The sequence below is a fragment of the Notolepis coatsorum genome, assembly GCF_963971535.1.
Source record: "Notolepis coatsorum genome assembly, chromosome: 7".
Taxonomy (NCBI): domain Eukaryota; kingdom Metazoa; phylum Chordata; class Actinopteri; order Aulopiformes; family Paralepididae; genus Notolepis; species Notolepis coatsorum.
This window is the reverse complement of record NC_140171.1, coordinates 128,600,280-128,615,672: the sequence shown is the minus strand read 5'-3', so window position 1 is coordinate 128,615,672 and position 15,393 is coordinate 128,600,280. Positions and strand designations below refer to the sequence as shown.

The following is a 15,393-nucleotide window of genomic DNA, read 5'->3' as shown; positions in this document are numbered from 1 at the left end:
ACAGTTGTGATGGATTCAGATTGGCCTAGAAGGGATCCTACCTGACACCCTGACAACCAGCAACACAAGGCCTAGAGGAGGTGTTCTTCAGGGGCTGGTAGAACATGTGTGAGGAGGCTAGAGGAGGTGTTCTTCAGGGGCTGGTAGAACATGTGTGAGGAGGCTAGAGGAGGTGTTCTTCAGGGGCTGGTAGAACATGTGTCAGGAGGCTAGAGGAGGTGTTCTTCAGGGGCTGGTAGAACATGTGTGAGGAGGCTAGAGGAGGTGTTCTTCAGGGGCTGGTAGAACATGTGTCAGGAGGCTAGAGGAGGTGTTCTTCAGGGGCTGGTAGAACATGTGTGAGGAGGCTAGAGGAGGTGTTCTTCAGGCAGGGCTGGTAGAACGTGTGTCAGGAGGCTAGAGGAGGTGTTCTTCAGGGGCTGGTAGAACGTGTGTGAGGAGGCTAGAGGAGGTGTTCTTCAGGGGCTGGTAGAACGTGTGTGAGGAGGCTAGAGGAGGTGTTCTTCAGGGGCTGGTAGAACGTGTGTGAGGAGGCTAGAGGAGGTGTTCTTCAGCGGCTGGTAGAACGTGTGTCAGGAGGCTAGAGGAGGTGTTCTTCAGGGGCTGGTAGAACGTGTGTGAGGAGGCTAGAGGAGGTGTTCTTCAGGGGCTGGTAGAACGTGTGTGAGGAGGCTAGAGGAGGTGTTCTTCAGGGGCTGGTAGAACGTGTGTGAGGAGGCTAGAGGAGGTGTTCTTCAGGGGCTGGTAGAACATGTGTGAGGAGGCTAGAGGAGGTGTTCTTCAGGGGCTGGTAGAACGTGTGTGAGGAGGCTAGAGGAGGTGTTCTTCAGGGGCTGGTAGAACGTGTGTGAGGAGGCTAGAGGAGGTGTTCTTCAGGGGCTAGTAGAACGTGTGTGAGGAGGCTAGAGGCGGTGTTCTTCAGGGGCTGGTAGAACGTGTGTGAGGAGGCTAGAGGAGGTGTTCTTCAGGGGCTGGTAGAACGTGTGTGAGGAGGCTAGAGGAGGTGTTCTTCAGGGGCTGGTAGAACATGTGTGAGGAGGCTAGAGGAGGTGTTCTTCAGGGGCTGGTAGAACGTGTGTGAGGAGGCTAGAGGAGGTGTTCTTCAGGGGCTGGTAGAACATGTGTCAGGAGGCTAGAGGAGGTGTTCTTCAGCGGCTGGTAGAACATGTGTCAGGAGGCTAGAGGAGGTGTTCTTCAGGGGCTGGTAGAACGTGTGTCAGGAGGCTAGAGGAGGTGTTCTTCAGGGGCTGGTAGAACATGTGTCAGGAGGCTAGAGGAGGTGTTCTTCAGCGGCTGGTAGAACATGTGTCAGGAGGCTAGAGGAGGTGTTCTTCAGGGGCTGGTAGAACATGTGTGAGGAGGCTAGAGGAGGTGTTCTTCAGGGGCTGGTAGAACGTGTGTGAGGAGGCTAGAGGAGGTGTTCTTCAGCGGCTGGTAGAACATGTGTCAGGAGGCTAGAGGAGGTGTTCTTCAGCGGCTGGTAGAACATGTGTCAGGAGGCTAGAGGAGGTGTTCTTCAGCGGCTGGTAGAACATGTGTGAGGAGGCTAGAGGAGGTGTTCTTCAGGGGCTGGTAGAACGTGTGTCAGGAGGCTAGAGGAGGTGTTCTTCAGGGGCTGGTAGAACATGTGTGAGGCTAGAGGAGGTGTTCTTCAGGGGCTGGTAGAACATGTGTGAGGAGGCTAGAGGAGGTGTTCTTCAGGGGCTCGTAGAACATGTGTGAGGAGGCTAGAGGAGGTGTTCTTCAGGGGCTGGTAGAACATGTGTGAGGAGGCTAGAGGAGATGTTCTTCAGGGGCTGGTAGAACATGTGTGAGGAGGCTAGAGGAGGTGTTCTTCAGGGGCTGGTAGAACATGTGTGAGGAGGCTAGAGGAGGTGTTCTTCAGGCAGGGCTGGTAGAACGTGTGTCAGGAGGCTAGAGGAGGTGTTCTTCAGGGGCTGGTAGAACATGTGTGAGGAGGCTAGAGGAGGTGTTCTTCAGGGGCTGGTAGAACGTGTGTGAGGAGGCTAGAGGAGGTGTTCTTCAGGGGCTGGTAGAACATGTGTGAGGAGGCTAGAGGAGGTGTTCTTCAGGGGCTGGTAGACGTGTGTGAGGAGGCCTAGAGGAGGTGTTCTTCAGGGGCTGCTTTCAGGCAACTTGACTGGATCAAATACAACAGACTGCATGAAGCGTGCCACTGCTTGTGCTATTGTTAACTTGTTGTTGCTCTTGTTGACATTTTAATACCAGACAAAGATCGATTTTTCGTCGTCATACAATTCAAAACCAGGACGATCACACTAACTGTATTTACTGTTTTCTGTCACACTATGGTTTCTGTCCATCGTGTCCCTTCTATCTATCTATCTATCTATCTATCTATCTATCTATCTATCTATCTATCTATCTATCTATCTATCTATCTATCTATCTATATGTTCCTAGAAGTCCTATAGTAGTATTGGTGATAGTGACTGGACATGTTTACATCTTCACTTCCTCAATGAAATCCTGAAAGTCATATGATGAAACTGCCATTAATGCAAATATCATGCACCACAATAGAAGGTTGTTATTTTGCTAACAGTCAGAGCACTATCATTAGCATGCAATTGTTACTTTGAGTTCGAGAAAAGCGCAATATAAATTACATTCATTATTATTATTATTATAACATTGGTTTGCGTGTGATTATATCAGGCACATATTGTATGTGTTAAGACTGAAAAAGTCTTAACTGGAAAAGATTTGTAATATATAAATATATAAGTGTATGTGGAGGGGGAGGGGTGCACATGTGTAGATTTTGTAGATACCACATTTGTAAAGAGACAAACAGGAAACAATTCTGTGAATTACATTGTGGGCGGGGGTGGGGTGTGTGTGTGAACCTGCTAGAAATGTACCAGAAGTCTCTCTCTTTCACACACAGAGAGAGAGAGAGAGAGAGAGAGAGAGAGAGAGATGTATCAGTGTCTAGAAAGTAAATCTGGTTCTACTTTAAGCTTGATACACATTATAGGGAGGTGTAGTGGTCACGTCATCGTTTTTCATGGTCCACCCTCTGTCCAACGCAATGTATTTCCCCATTGCCCATTTCTAAATCGTCTTGTTTAAAACAAATAAAGCATTAACATTTGCATGGTGTACCTTTCTGTGCTTATTCATCCACAATCTATAGCTCAACATGAAAATATTCGCAATGAATCATAAAAGAAAATCGCCACATTTTATTTCAACCAAAAATGCTTTTAACAATCATGTTAGTGATAGAAGGGAACTCATTTTGTGCAAACATTTTAAGCTTTTCAATTACCATGTGGCAGAATTGTTACAATAGCCGATAATCCATTTTCCCAATGATAAATCCCTATACGGATGGAACAACCAGTGACGTCAGACTACACCTCCCTATACAGTGTGCCTTGAGAGTCAAGAAAGTTGGATCAATTTCACAAAACTGGGAGGTGATTGTACGACTGCTGATTATGCAACAGTATGCTACAAGTTCTGGGAAGAATGGGTGACACCAAACTGCTGACAACCAGGAGACAAAGTAACGTTATACTCTTCATTACCACATAATGAGCTTAGTGTTAAAGGAACACGCCAACTTTTTGGGAAATTCGCTTATTTGCCATCTACCCTGGAGTTAGACAAGCAGATTACATACCATTTTCTTCTCTGTGCATGCATTAGGCATTGTAGGCCATAAGGTGAAGCCTGAGAAGTGGCTAGAAAACGATTCTCGTTCCCACCTTGGGGGACTACTCAATTTTCACTTCGGGTGAAAGGTCTATAAGGAGGTATAGTGGTTACGTCATTCTTGTTTTTCCGTGTTCCACCCTCTGTCCAACGCAATGTATTTTTCCCCATTGCCCATTTCTAAATCGTCTCGTTTAAAACAAATAAAGCATGGACATTTGCATGGTGTACCTTTCTGTGCGTATTCATCCACAATCTATAGCTCAACATGAAAATATTCGCAATTAACACTTTAACTGCCACACACGAGATATCTCGGGTGCATTTTTATGTGGTTGAAAGCCACTCACGAGATTTCTCAGAATTTATATATATATATTTTTTTTAGCGATCTGAAATCATATTGCATCACGCGAGCCTACCCGAGTATACACGAGCACCACCGGAGATTCTATGTGGAAAAAAGCGCCCCCTATCGTCTTTCAGATGACATAAGGGATTTTGGAATGGACTCAATGAAAATGGATGGGGAAAAAAATCCGGTACTCCACATTTTCCAGTCCACTGATCCAGCCGGGGTTACCAGAGTTCATTCTGGATCCTCTGAGCCCCGCTGATCATGGAGTTCTACTGTATCGCGTTGGATCTATACACTTATCGATTTTTTCGAATGGTGATCAGGAATTGGAATATACCAGTTGGATACCATCTGATGTCAGGTAAGGACTCTATGTTATCAGTGTTAGGATAATCAGACTAATTTTGATGAAGTTATAAGCTGTTTTGTGAAATGTCCTCTTTCGGTTTCACTGTAAAAGTCCGAGAGGAAATCAACGCGGCGATTATCCGTGCGCGGCCCGAATGTGCTTGCGTGCACGTATAATATTGATCATCTAGCGTTTATTTGAAAACGATTCATAAAAAGGCCGACGAATATCAACGTTGTGGAATATTCCAGTAAAAGACGATTTTCATAGAATGGTCCAGAATGGGCTGTTTTTTATCTGAAAACGGGTGCTTTTCTAAATGCTCTGAAACGGAAATGACGCGATAAAAAACCAATCTGCCTTGACAGCACTGACTGGAAAATAGTCTTTGATAATGCGATGGGCAGATTAGACACATAGCCATAATTTAAAACATAGATTAGGCGATATTAACGTTAACATTGGCGCCGATGGTGGCATTCAGGGGGTAAAAAGGAAAACCCGGCGTGGCACTCAAAGTGTTAATCGTAAAGGTAGCAAAATAACAACGTTTATGTTTTCGTTCACTGAGAAACTACACTACCATTTGGCACTGCTGACTGACGTCACCACAGCGTAGACTCCTGGCTTTAGTCGCAGACCTAGGATCAGATTTCCCTTACATTCCATAAGCTTTTACAATGGGAAAATAACTGACCCTGAATCTGTGGCTAGTATCTGTTTCACCTAGGCCTGTTGCAATAAGCAATAAATCAATTTATCGCGCAATAATGAAAATGAATGCAATGATTTTGACGGGCGCAATTAATTGCTATTTGCGTGTTTGTTTTAATGAGGCGGGAACCAGTACCTCTCCGTGTGGGGAGACGGGCCGCTGACGTTACTACAGAGTACAGCACGGGAGCTCCTGTGAGCACCATGCGTATGTTGGGCAGTAGCAACGCTACATAGCTTAACTACATTTCTCAGTAGCGTGATGGTAGCGTCGCTCCTTTTGAACCAAGTAGCGTTCTTTGTAGTGTAGCTATTTTTAGACCCAAGTAGTGATGTAGCGTGAACAAACGCTATACGCTACTGCCCGGAGAAACTGGACTGCTAAATAAAGATTAAAGATCTAGCGTTGATGCTATGACGCTTCCTCCTCATCGTTGATTGTAGTAGCTGCATCTAACGTTAGTAGCTAACGTTAAAACTAACCTAAAGTTAGTTGTTCACCAACAATCTCAACATTTGTTTTATCATTAGCTCAAAAACACAGAACCGGACGACACAAGTTGTCCGCTCATAGGTTCTGCTAGGATAATAACAACAATACTTCCGGTCGGTGGGTTTCAAAATAAAAGAGCAAAGTCTAAAACACCGGAAAAGTACATCATGTGATCAATCGATCTGTTTTTTTTTGCCCATCCCTAGTTTATCCTGTGCTGAAAAGTCTCCATTCCAATAGAGATAGTATATATTTGTGTTTATTTGATTATTGTTGAGCTATATTTTAATCGAGAGTAACTGGTAGTGTAGCTTACTACATTTTCCAAGTAGCTTGCCCATCACATAATCCGCGAGCCACAGTAAACAAACGCGAGCCACAATTAGGGTGACCAGGTGTCCCGCTTTTGGTTGTATACTGCACAGCCATTTTACCTAATGTCCCACGTCCCTCTTTTCGAAGCAAAAAATTAAAACATGGGTCTAAAAGCCCCTTCCTACAGTAAACGTAGCAACCTGCCTCTTGTCCACACACATTGCGCTGCTCGTTTTATCATTGCTCTCACGGAGATAAAACTGGGAACGAGGTTACTCTGCTTCTGACGCTACCTCATATCTGATTGGTTAGGTAGTAATTTAGGATATTTAAAATGTCTTCCAATGTTAAATAAAGGTTTATTGCACTTTGAAACGGTTTCCTTGCATTATTATGCTATTATCATTATATTAGTAAAAAAAAAATTTTGATTGAAAACTTTTGGGAAATACATTTCTCAAAAAAATTATTTCTCTCAAAACCGCAATAATATCACTTATCGCAATAATTTCTGGGACAATTAATCGCCCAGCAAAATGTGTTATCGTGACAGGCCTATTTCACCCAACACTTAGTGCTCCGGTGATTTATTATTTATTTATTCCATTTATCTCTAAAGCTAACCACTATTTTTAAAAGCCACAGCACGTTACCATATTTGTATTTATAATTTAAATCGTATAACGTTATTTCGCTACATATTAAATCACTGTAAATAGTAATACTAATGTAAATCATTGTTTCGTTGTACATAGTGTATAGTTTATAACATTATTGTTTTTTACATAACGTTAGTAGCTAGCTAGCTTGCTAGCCGGCATGATGCGTGCAGTGCTTTGCCCCAGAGTGTAACCACAGGTCTGAGAAGAGGACCTGCATATTTTACTCATTCCCGAAACTCCTCTACATGCCCCGATTTAAAATGGTTCACGACAATAGACATTGCCAACATCTAGTACGCTTAGCTAGGTAATGTTAACGTTAGATAGCTAGCTTGGTATCAGCTGGCCGTGACGTGGATTAGGCGACAGCACTGAAAGATAGGCATTCTCCTGCCGTAACTCGGGCGCTGCATCCTGGTAAGTGTAGTTCTTTTTTAACGACAAATTAAAAACCTTATAACTACCTTTATTTCAACCAAAAATGCTTAAACAATAATGTTAGTGGTAGAAGGGAACTCATTTTGTGCAAAAATGGAAGCTTTTCAATTTTCATGCGGCAGAATTGTTACAATAGCCGATAATCCATTTTCCCAATGATGAATCCCTATACGGGTGGAACAGCCAGTGACGTCAGACTACACCTCCCTATTGGTGTAGATTTAGGAATAAAAAGTTCTCCATTTAGAATCTACCCGGTTTTGCGCAATTCTAATTTGAACGGCGGGACTAGATCTTTCCTCGTGAACGGATACTTGGTCATCGCGTAGTTACATTTTATGTAATTGGTGCGAGTTCTATCACGTGTCTTGCGCTTGACCAATAGCAGCCTCTTTGTTGGCAAGTTACAGACCACAACACATTTGTGTAAACAGTCTAACGTTCGCAAAAACATTTCTAAACAATGTTATATGCATATACGCTACTTGCTATAGGCGTTTTATCCACACAAAGCGATTGGATACAGTACTGTATATTTGTATTAAGGCTGTCAAAGTTAACGCGTGATTAACACGTTAATGCACAATTCTGTTAACGCCACTATTTTTTTAACGCACGATTAGAGTTTGCAGGTCTGGTTATATACTGTAGTTACTGAAACAAACTGATTGAATATGGCACCACTAGGCCTGCCACGATAACACATTTTGCTGGGCGATTAATTGCCACCGAAAATATCGCGATAAGCGATATTATTGCGACCGGTTAGATAATTTTTTTTTTGAGAAATTTATTTCCCAAAACTTTTATTTTGAAGCCCACCGCTCCGTCTTTTCCGGTGTTTTAGACTTTTATTTTGAAGCCCACCGACCGGACCGGAAGTATTGTTGTAATTATCAGGTACTTTTTTAGTCCCTGCTCTGTCGTGGTTCCAAGCGAGTGAGATGCATGCATCTTATTGGTAGAAGTGGTACCAGAAAAGTCACGTGAAACACTGCAGACCACTGATTGGACAGAATAGAGACGCGTCGCTCGTTGGATAGTCTGAGGGAGTCTGAACCAAAACAGAACGCTGCATAGGATTTCATAATCATTATGTTTGCAGCAGGCACAAGTGCAATAAACAAAGGATACAGTCACTGTGTATTCTGCCTCATTTATTGATTAAACAAAACCGACATCAACACAATTTGCCACCGAGCGGAGAGTTTAGTCTCGCAAAAAGATCGCTGACTTGTTAAGGCTTGTTGTTAGGTTAGGTGCTAATGTTGTGCTAGCGTTTTAGCATGGCTATCGTACATAGCGTGATCAATATAACTCGCTATTGATTGTTTGTATGAGTAACGTTAATGCTAGTAGAATAGACACAATGAGGGGTAACGTTAGCCCCACGGAGCAGCCGTACTGTATTGTACCCATTCTGCAATCTGTTAAATAAAGTTTTCATTCATTAATTCATCCTGTGCTGTGCTCTGTAGTAAAGCCAGCGGCCCGCCTCCCAACACGGACAGTGACTGAGAAGGGGCACTGGTTCCGCCTCAAACAAACGCGCAAATACAGTAGCAATTAATCGCGCCCGTCAAAATCATTGCATTCATTTTAATTATCGCGGCAATTAATCGATTTATTGCTTATCGCGGCAGGCCTAGGCACCACCTAACCTAGAATAACTTTCACCAGCCGCCACTGGGTGTGGGTGTTCCCAATGCCTAATGCATGCACAGAGAAGAAAAGGGTATACATCTGCTTGTCTAACTCCAGAGTAGATGGCAAATAAGCTAATTTCCCAAAAAGTTGGCGTGTTCCTTTAACACTAAGCTCATTGTGTGGTAATGAAGAAAGAGTATAACGTTACTTTGTCTCCTGGTTGTCAGCAGTTTGGTGTCACCCATTCTTCCCAGAACTTGTAGCATACTGTTGCATAATCAGCAGTCGTACAATCACCTCCCAGTTTTGTGAAATTGATCCAACTTTCTTGACTCTCAAGGCACACTATATAATGTGTATCAAGCTTAAAGTAGAACCAGATTTACTTTCTAGACACTGATACATCTCTCTCTCTCTCTCTCTCTCTCTCTCTCTCTCTCTCTCTCTCTCTCTCTCTCTCTCTCTCTCTCTCTCTCTCTCTCTCTCTCTCTCTCTCTCTCTCTCTCTCTCTCTCTCTCTCTCTCTCTGTGTGAAAGAGAGACTTCTGGTACATTTCTAGCAGGTTCACACAGACCACCCCCGCCCGCAATGTAATTCACAGAATTATTGAGTAAGCAAATTTCCCAAAAAGTTGCCGTAAAAGACATACGTTTTTAGGATTGATTGTACCTAGGTTTTTTCATTGTTTTTATTTATTGTATTATTATTATGTGTTCATTTCTTGCTTTTTTCATTATTTTAATTATTCTTTGCAATTAGTTTAGGTGACACATATTGAGTTGCACTTAGGCTACTGTGTGAAGTGTGCACTGCTATACAAATTGATTGGTTGAGGTGTGGATAGAGGAAATACAGACACAGATTCCCGTTCACCGCACTGACCTATATTTTTATAAAACTAACATCCATGGTACAGACAAACTGTAAGGAACAGACATGTGCCCCTGCGTCCTCGCTTCCTCAAAGCATATTAAAAGAATGACAGACTAATCATAAGGGCCATCAAAAAAGCAGAAGTTACCCACGTTGGGGGGGGGGGGGGGGGTATTCGTTAACTTCCTTTAATTGTCAATTAAATAATGTTGACAGCACCCCCGTCCTAATTTCCCGTTACTGTAACACTGACACAGACACGGCCCATCGTTAAATCCGGTCAAACACAGCCAAGCTGATCTTTACAAACATAGCCACAACACAGGGGCGGCTAAGTGGCGCAGTGGGAAAGGCGCTCGCCACTAACGCAGGAGATGCTGGGTTCGAGCCCAGCTCTCTGCGTTGCTTCCGGCTTGGCTGGTCGTTCATACTAATACAATTGGCAGTATTAGGGGGTGGGAAAGCCGGTGGGTGGGGATCGGACGTTGTGGATAGCGACTCCTACAGGTCGGTTGGTGCGCCTGTACAGCAGAATCAGGAAGCAACGGGGGCAGCGTGAGCCTCCCACGCGTTAATCCTCGCCGCTGAGAGATCGCGCTGTACAGGTGAAAAGATGCGACGGCTGCCTCCTCGGGTACCAGAGGGGACAGGTGATGCAAGGCTTCGTCCACATTGCAGCCGACCAGTGGGAGGCATGGTCTAACAACGTCCGAGACAGGGGAGGGTAGAATTGGACAATACGAAATTGGGATGGGAGAAAAATAGAAAATGGGGAGAAAAAGTAGATAAAAAAAAAAAAACATAGCCACAACACTGGTTAATAAACTACCCTCCCACTCAGGGCATTTTGGGGTAGAACACATCCTAGCCTACTACAAAAACCTAGGGGTCCGCAAAGACGACTTCAAACTTGAAATGGTAACAACAGATGAGGTACTCAAAAAACTGAGCGCCCTCCAACCTAACAAGGCCACTGGCCATGACAATATCCCCTCCAAATTCCTCAGTGGAAAGAAATCTAATCTACGAATTCCAATCTGGCTTCAGAACATCCCACTCCACTGACACATGCCTTCTCTATTTGAAAGACAACATCAAACAAGAGGTGGACGCGGGCAAATACTGCGGCATGGTCATGCTGGACCTACAAAAGGCCTTCGACACTGTCAATCACTCCATTCTGATTGACAAGCTAAAAGCAATTGGTTTTCATAGTTTATCAGTGAGCTGGATGCAATCCTACCTGGAGAGGAGAGAACAGATGGTGGAGGCAGCGTTTCCGTTAGCCGGTAATTACCGGTTTTTGACCGGCAAAATCTGTTGAAGTCCGACATATTTAATCTCTCCGGTCATAATGTCCGGTGAAAATAATTCCCTCTAAACACAATTAGATTATTTGAATTGTATTAAAATAGGCTAAAATTAAATAGCCTATGCGATGAACGAAACAAACAATCATTAAGCAGCCGGTCTAATAATGACATTGTCTTGTCAGCGCGAGCTGGCTGCTGATATATTTGCGAGAAGCATCCATCTGCCGGCCGGCAGGGTGCAGTACTCCAATTCAGCCATTGGCAATTCAGCTGTTGGGTGGGGGCGCTGCTGAGCGGTTTCCAGACCGGACCTAAAAACACTGCTGCTCCATGCTTCACGTAAATATATCAGCAGCCAGCTCGCGCTGACAACAGAATGTCATTATTAGACCGGCTGCTTGGTGAAGCAACGATGAAACAAATGATTGATTCGTTCATCGCATAGGCTATTTAATTTTAGCCTATTTTAATACAATTCAAATAATCAAATTGTGTTTAGAGGGAATTATTTTCACCGGACATTATGACCAGCACCAAGTCGTTGGGAGGTGGAGATATAAATCACGCAAACCCACGATAATGTTCAGTTCTTCGCTTGATATAATTAATATAAATGTCCAATATAACGGAATTCGTTAGCTCATAAAAATGTGATTATAACAGACTGCTGTTTATTAAGGTCGGGCAGACTGCCCACCGACACCTCAAGTCGGCAGCAGCACGAAGTCTCGAGGGACTTATTTTATTTGGAATATATTAATGACTGTATATACGCAAAAGTAGCCTAGTTTTAAGTTAAAATATTATAAATGCCTTGATGATGTCATTCTTTATATAGGCATATCAATTGTTTTTAAGCTCAATAAACTCTGACCGGAATTTATCCCATTTGTCCAGACCTGCAAAAAAAAATTCTAACGGAAACCCTGGGTGGAGGTAAACGGTACTCTATCCCGCATGATTGTTTTCCGTAGCCTATGTTTGCGGAGACGCTCTCTGATTGGCCACTGACGTTTCTGGTCATGTGACATGTGCGCCAATCGTGTGACGCCTGTTTCTGCGCCTATTAAGAGTGCCTAAGCTTAACCGGTGATAGAAACAGGCGTCACACGATTGGCACAGATGTCACATGACCAGAAACGTCAGTGGCCAATCAGAGAGCGTCTCCGCAAACATAGGCTATGGAAAAAAATCACGCCTCTATTCTGCACCTGGCTTGCTGATAACAAACCATTATTTTACACACAGAGTCCATTCTCTTCGGATCAAATAACAAACTCAGCAAGACCAACGGTTTCTCGGTTACAGTGGGTGACAATATTGTCACAAGGAAAGATGAAATTACATACCTGGGTTACATCCTAGAGGCAAATCTTTCCTGTGACAAAATGGCATCCAATGTAATCAAAAAAGTCAACCAACGAACTAGATTCCTGTACCGGATCTCCTCTCTGGTAAACAAGAATACCCTGAAGACTCTAACAGGAGCACTCCTTCAAGGGTACTACGACTATGCTTGCACCTCATGGTACCAAAGCACCTCAAAAGGCACTAAAAACAAGATTACAAACATCACAAAACAAACTGGTCAGACTACTGCTTGACCTTACTCCTAAAACCCACCTCACCCTGCCCACCTTGACAACCTAGGATGGCTTAGAGTAGACGAGTAGAGTAGAGTAGACCAACTTGCAATGGGCCTGGTCTACAAAATACACTACGCCACTAAGGTACCCATGTTGTACATGTCGAAATACTTCCCAAAGGTCAGTGAATACCACGACCACAACACCAGAGGGAGCTCCACAAATCATGTTCAACCCAGATTCGGCACAAACAAGGGACTAAATACGTTTAGCAATTATGCCACAACAATAATGTGGAACGCCCTACCCACCTTCAAAACTGCTCTCAAAGAGCACTTACGGGAGGCTGCAATTCGAAACTGGCCACCGTAAATGTCCAAACCCCCCCTCCCACCCCCTCCTAATGTACAGTTGCCCAACTTGCCTCCCCATCGTATGTATATATTTTCTGTTAGGATCTCTGTTTAACAGTACTGTATATTTGCATATCTTGTATGTCACAAATGTAACAGTACTATGTATGTCATGATATATATCTGTATGTTGTGTATGTCATAAATGTCATTATGAATTGAAAATGGGGGACCCTGATGTAAACAAGACAAAAGTCTTTCTCTGGTCTGCATCCCCTTAACAATTGTGTTTATCTGTTAATAAAGTTTTCAATCAATTCAATCAATCAATCAATCAGAGCTGTGACACTATCAGCGGTCTCTACACGTTAGTATAATATTCAGAATGCAGCTAACGTGTAGACAGCTGACAGGACAGCTGACATCTTAGTCTGTGATGATGTGATTATTTCACACATTCATCTCGTACACCTATGAGACTGTTCTCGGAGTGGACTCGAGTCACATCGGGATGATTTGCATCTAAATATGTTACACTATATTATATAGGATATACTAGGATATGAGCTTTTGTACTTAATATGACTAAATATTTTATATTTTCAACCTTACCGTGCCTTACAGATACGCCTTATTATTGATACAGTATTTGTTGGCTACTCCTTGCCCATACAGTGAATGAATGAAAACTTTATTAACAGATTGCAGAATGGGTACAATACAGTACGGCTCAATACACACAATTGTTAAGGGGATGCAGACCAGAGAAAGACTTTCGTCTTGTTTACATCAGGGTCCCCCATTTTCAACTCATACTAGTGACATTATGACATACACAACATCATGAAGCCCCTTACGTGACTGCGATCTGCAAGCCATGGGCTTTTCGTATCCCCTGGCTAAGGCTTGCAGATCGCAGTCACGTAAGGGGCTAGACATCATGATGACATTTATGGCATATGAACATGACATTAGGTACCGTATATAGTACTGTAAACACACACTGCCCAGTGCCAACGCATTAATCAGTCTCGGACTTTTGGATATTTCTCGGCTGTTTATATGACAGTCAGACTAAATGCATTCGACAAATGAGCAACTGAGATATAATTTTCACTGGGCTGACAGTTACTCGGTAACTACTGGTGGTCACATCAAAGCACACTACTTGGGATATAAAGCCACGCTACTAGTAACTACTGTACGTCTGTTATCATCCTACCTGTAGTTTACTGTCCAGCAGCGTCCATAGTCGTTGTGTCTATGTGAGTCTCCAGCCCAGTCCTGTTGCCATCCGTTCTCGCTGAAAGGTGTTTTGGCAAAACCACGTCCTCACTAGTGCCGCGAGGGAAATAATGGCATCAGTCAGCGGCAGAGAGTGGTGGTAGGCGTCGCACTGCACTTGACACACACACACACACACACACACACACACACACACACACACACACACTGCACTTGACTTGACACACACACACACACACACAAGCGCACACACACACGCACACGCAAGCACACGCACACAGGGCAAACAGGAAGTATGAGAAAGGTGCATGTACGCACAATGAGGAAGGCAGGCAGGGTGTTTGTGAGGATTTTGAAGGGATGTTCTCATGTCAAGAAGGAAGTCATTTGTCTCACTTGTTTGTTTTTATGCTATTTTCACAGAAAGGTGTTGTGTCTCATTGTTTAGCCTGTTGTCCTTTGTTCATTATCTTCTCTCCAGCTGATTGGTGGGCCGCTGAATTTGGGTCTTGCCATACATTTTTTTATTTGTATTTTTTGTATTTTTTGTATTTTTATTTTTTAAACACATATAAACAAACATGACAACACACGATAAGATACACAAGCATTAATACACAGTGTATATCCAACGAAATTACCATTTATACCAATGTCTTATACAGGATATACCCCTAATACCTGTTATCTAAAAACCTACACACAATTATGCTCCAGCTCGAACCCCCCCCCTCCCGGACCCCTCTTTGGATAGTGTCTCCATTATCCCATGCTCCTAACCAGACACTACCATTATAAGCTAGCTTTTATTCTCTCCACCACTTCTAACCACATTGTCATTTTGGATTCATTGAGACCCAGAATTCTTGCTGTAGATATTTCTTGATAAATCACATCGAGATATGTAAGAAACCAAACTTTCCGGCACATTTTTTCCGGTTGAAACCAGCGTGATGCGATCAGCTTTTTAGCTACTGTGATACCCGATAAAACCAATCTCTTTAGCTGTGGATGTACTGCAAACTCAAAAACATCATTCAATAGTAATACAGAGGGGTGTACAGGTATATTCCAAGATAAGAGTTTTGATAATTGTTGGGTCACATCTTTCCAGAATATCTTAACTGGTGGGCAGTCCCAATACATGTGCATAAATGTCCCTTCATCCCCATTTGTACATTGGGAGCATTTGGAGTCATGTTTAAGACCCATTCTGTTCAGTCTTATAGGAGTCAAGTATGTCCTGTGAATATAGTTAAGATTGATTTGATTGACATACCTGCCTGAAGAAGTCCACTATTATCCCTGTACCCAAAAAATCCAAGCCTGCTTGCCTCAACGACTACCGCCCTGTAGCTCTCAC

The 15,393-nt window shown here is 43.3% G+C and overlaps 1 protein-coding gene across 1 annotated transcript in view; it reads right to left on the bottom strand.

The window, feature by feature from the left end:
- Window positions 1–14,119, bottom strand: part of LOC311231763 (phosphoinositide 3-kinase regulatory subunit 5-like) — a 71,688-nt gene extending 57,569 nt beyond the window's left edge. The window contains exon 1 of the mRNA XM_084318386.1: window positions 14,008–14,119. The gene's annotated coding sequence lies outside the window, so the exon portion shown is untranslated. The remainder of the gene's footprint in view (window positions 1–14,007) is intronic.
- Between the last annotated feature and the right edge of the window lie 1,274 nt (window positions 14,120–15,393).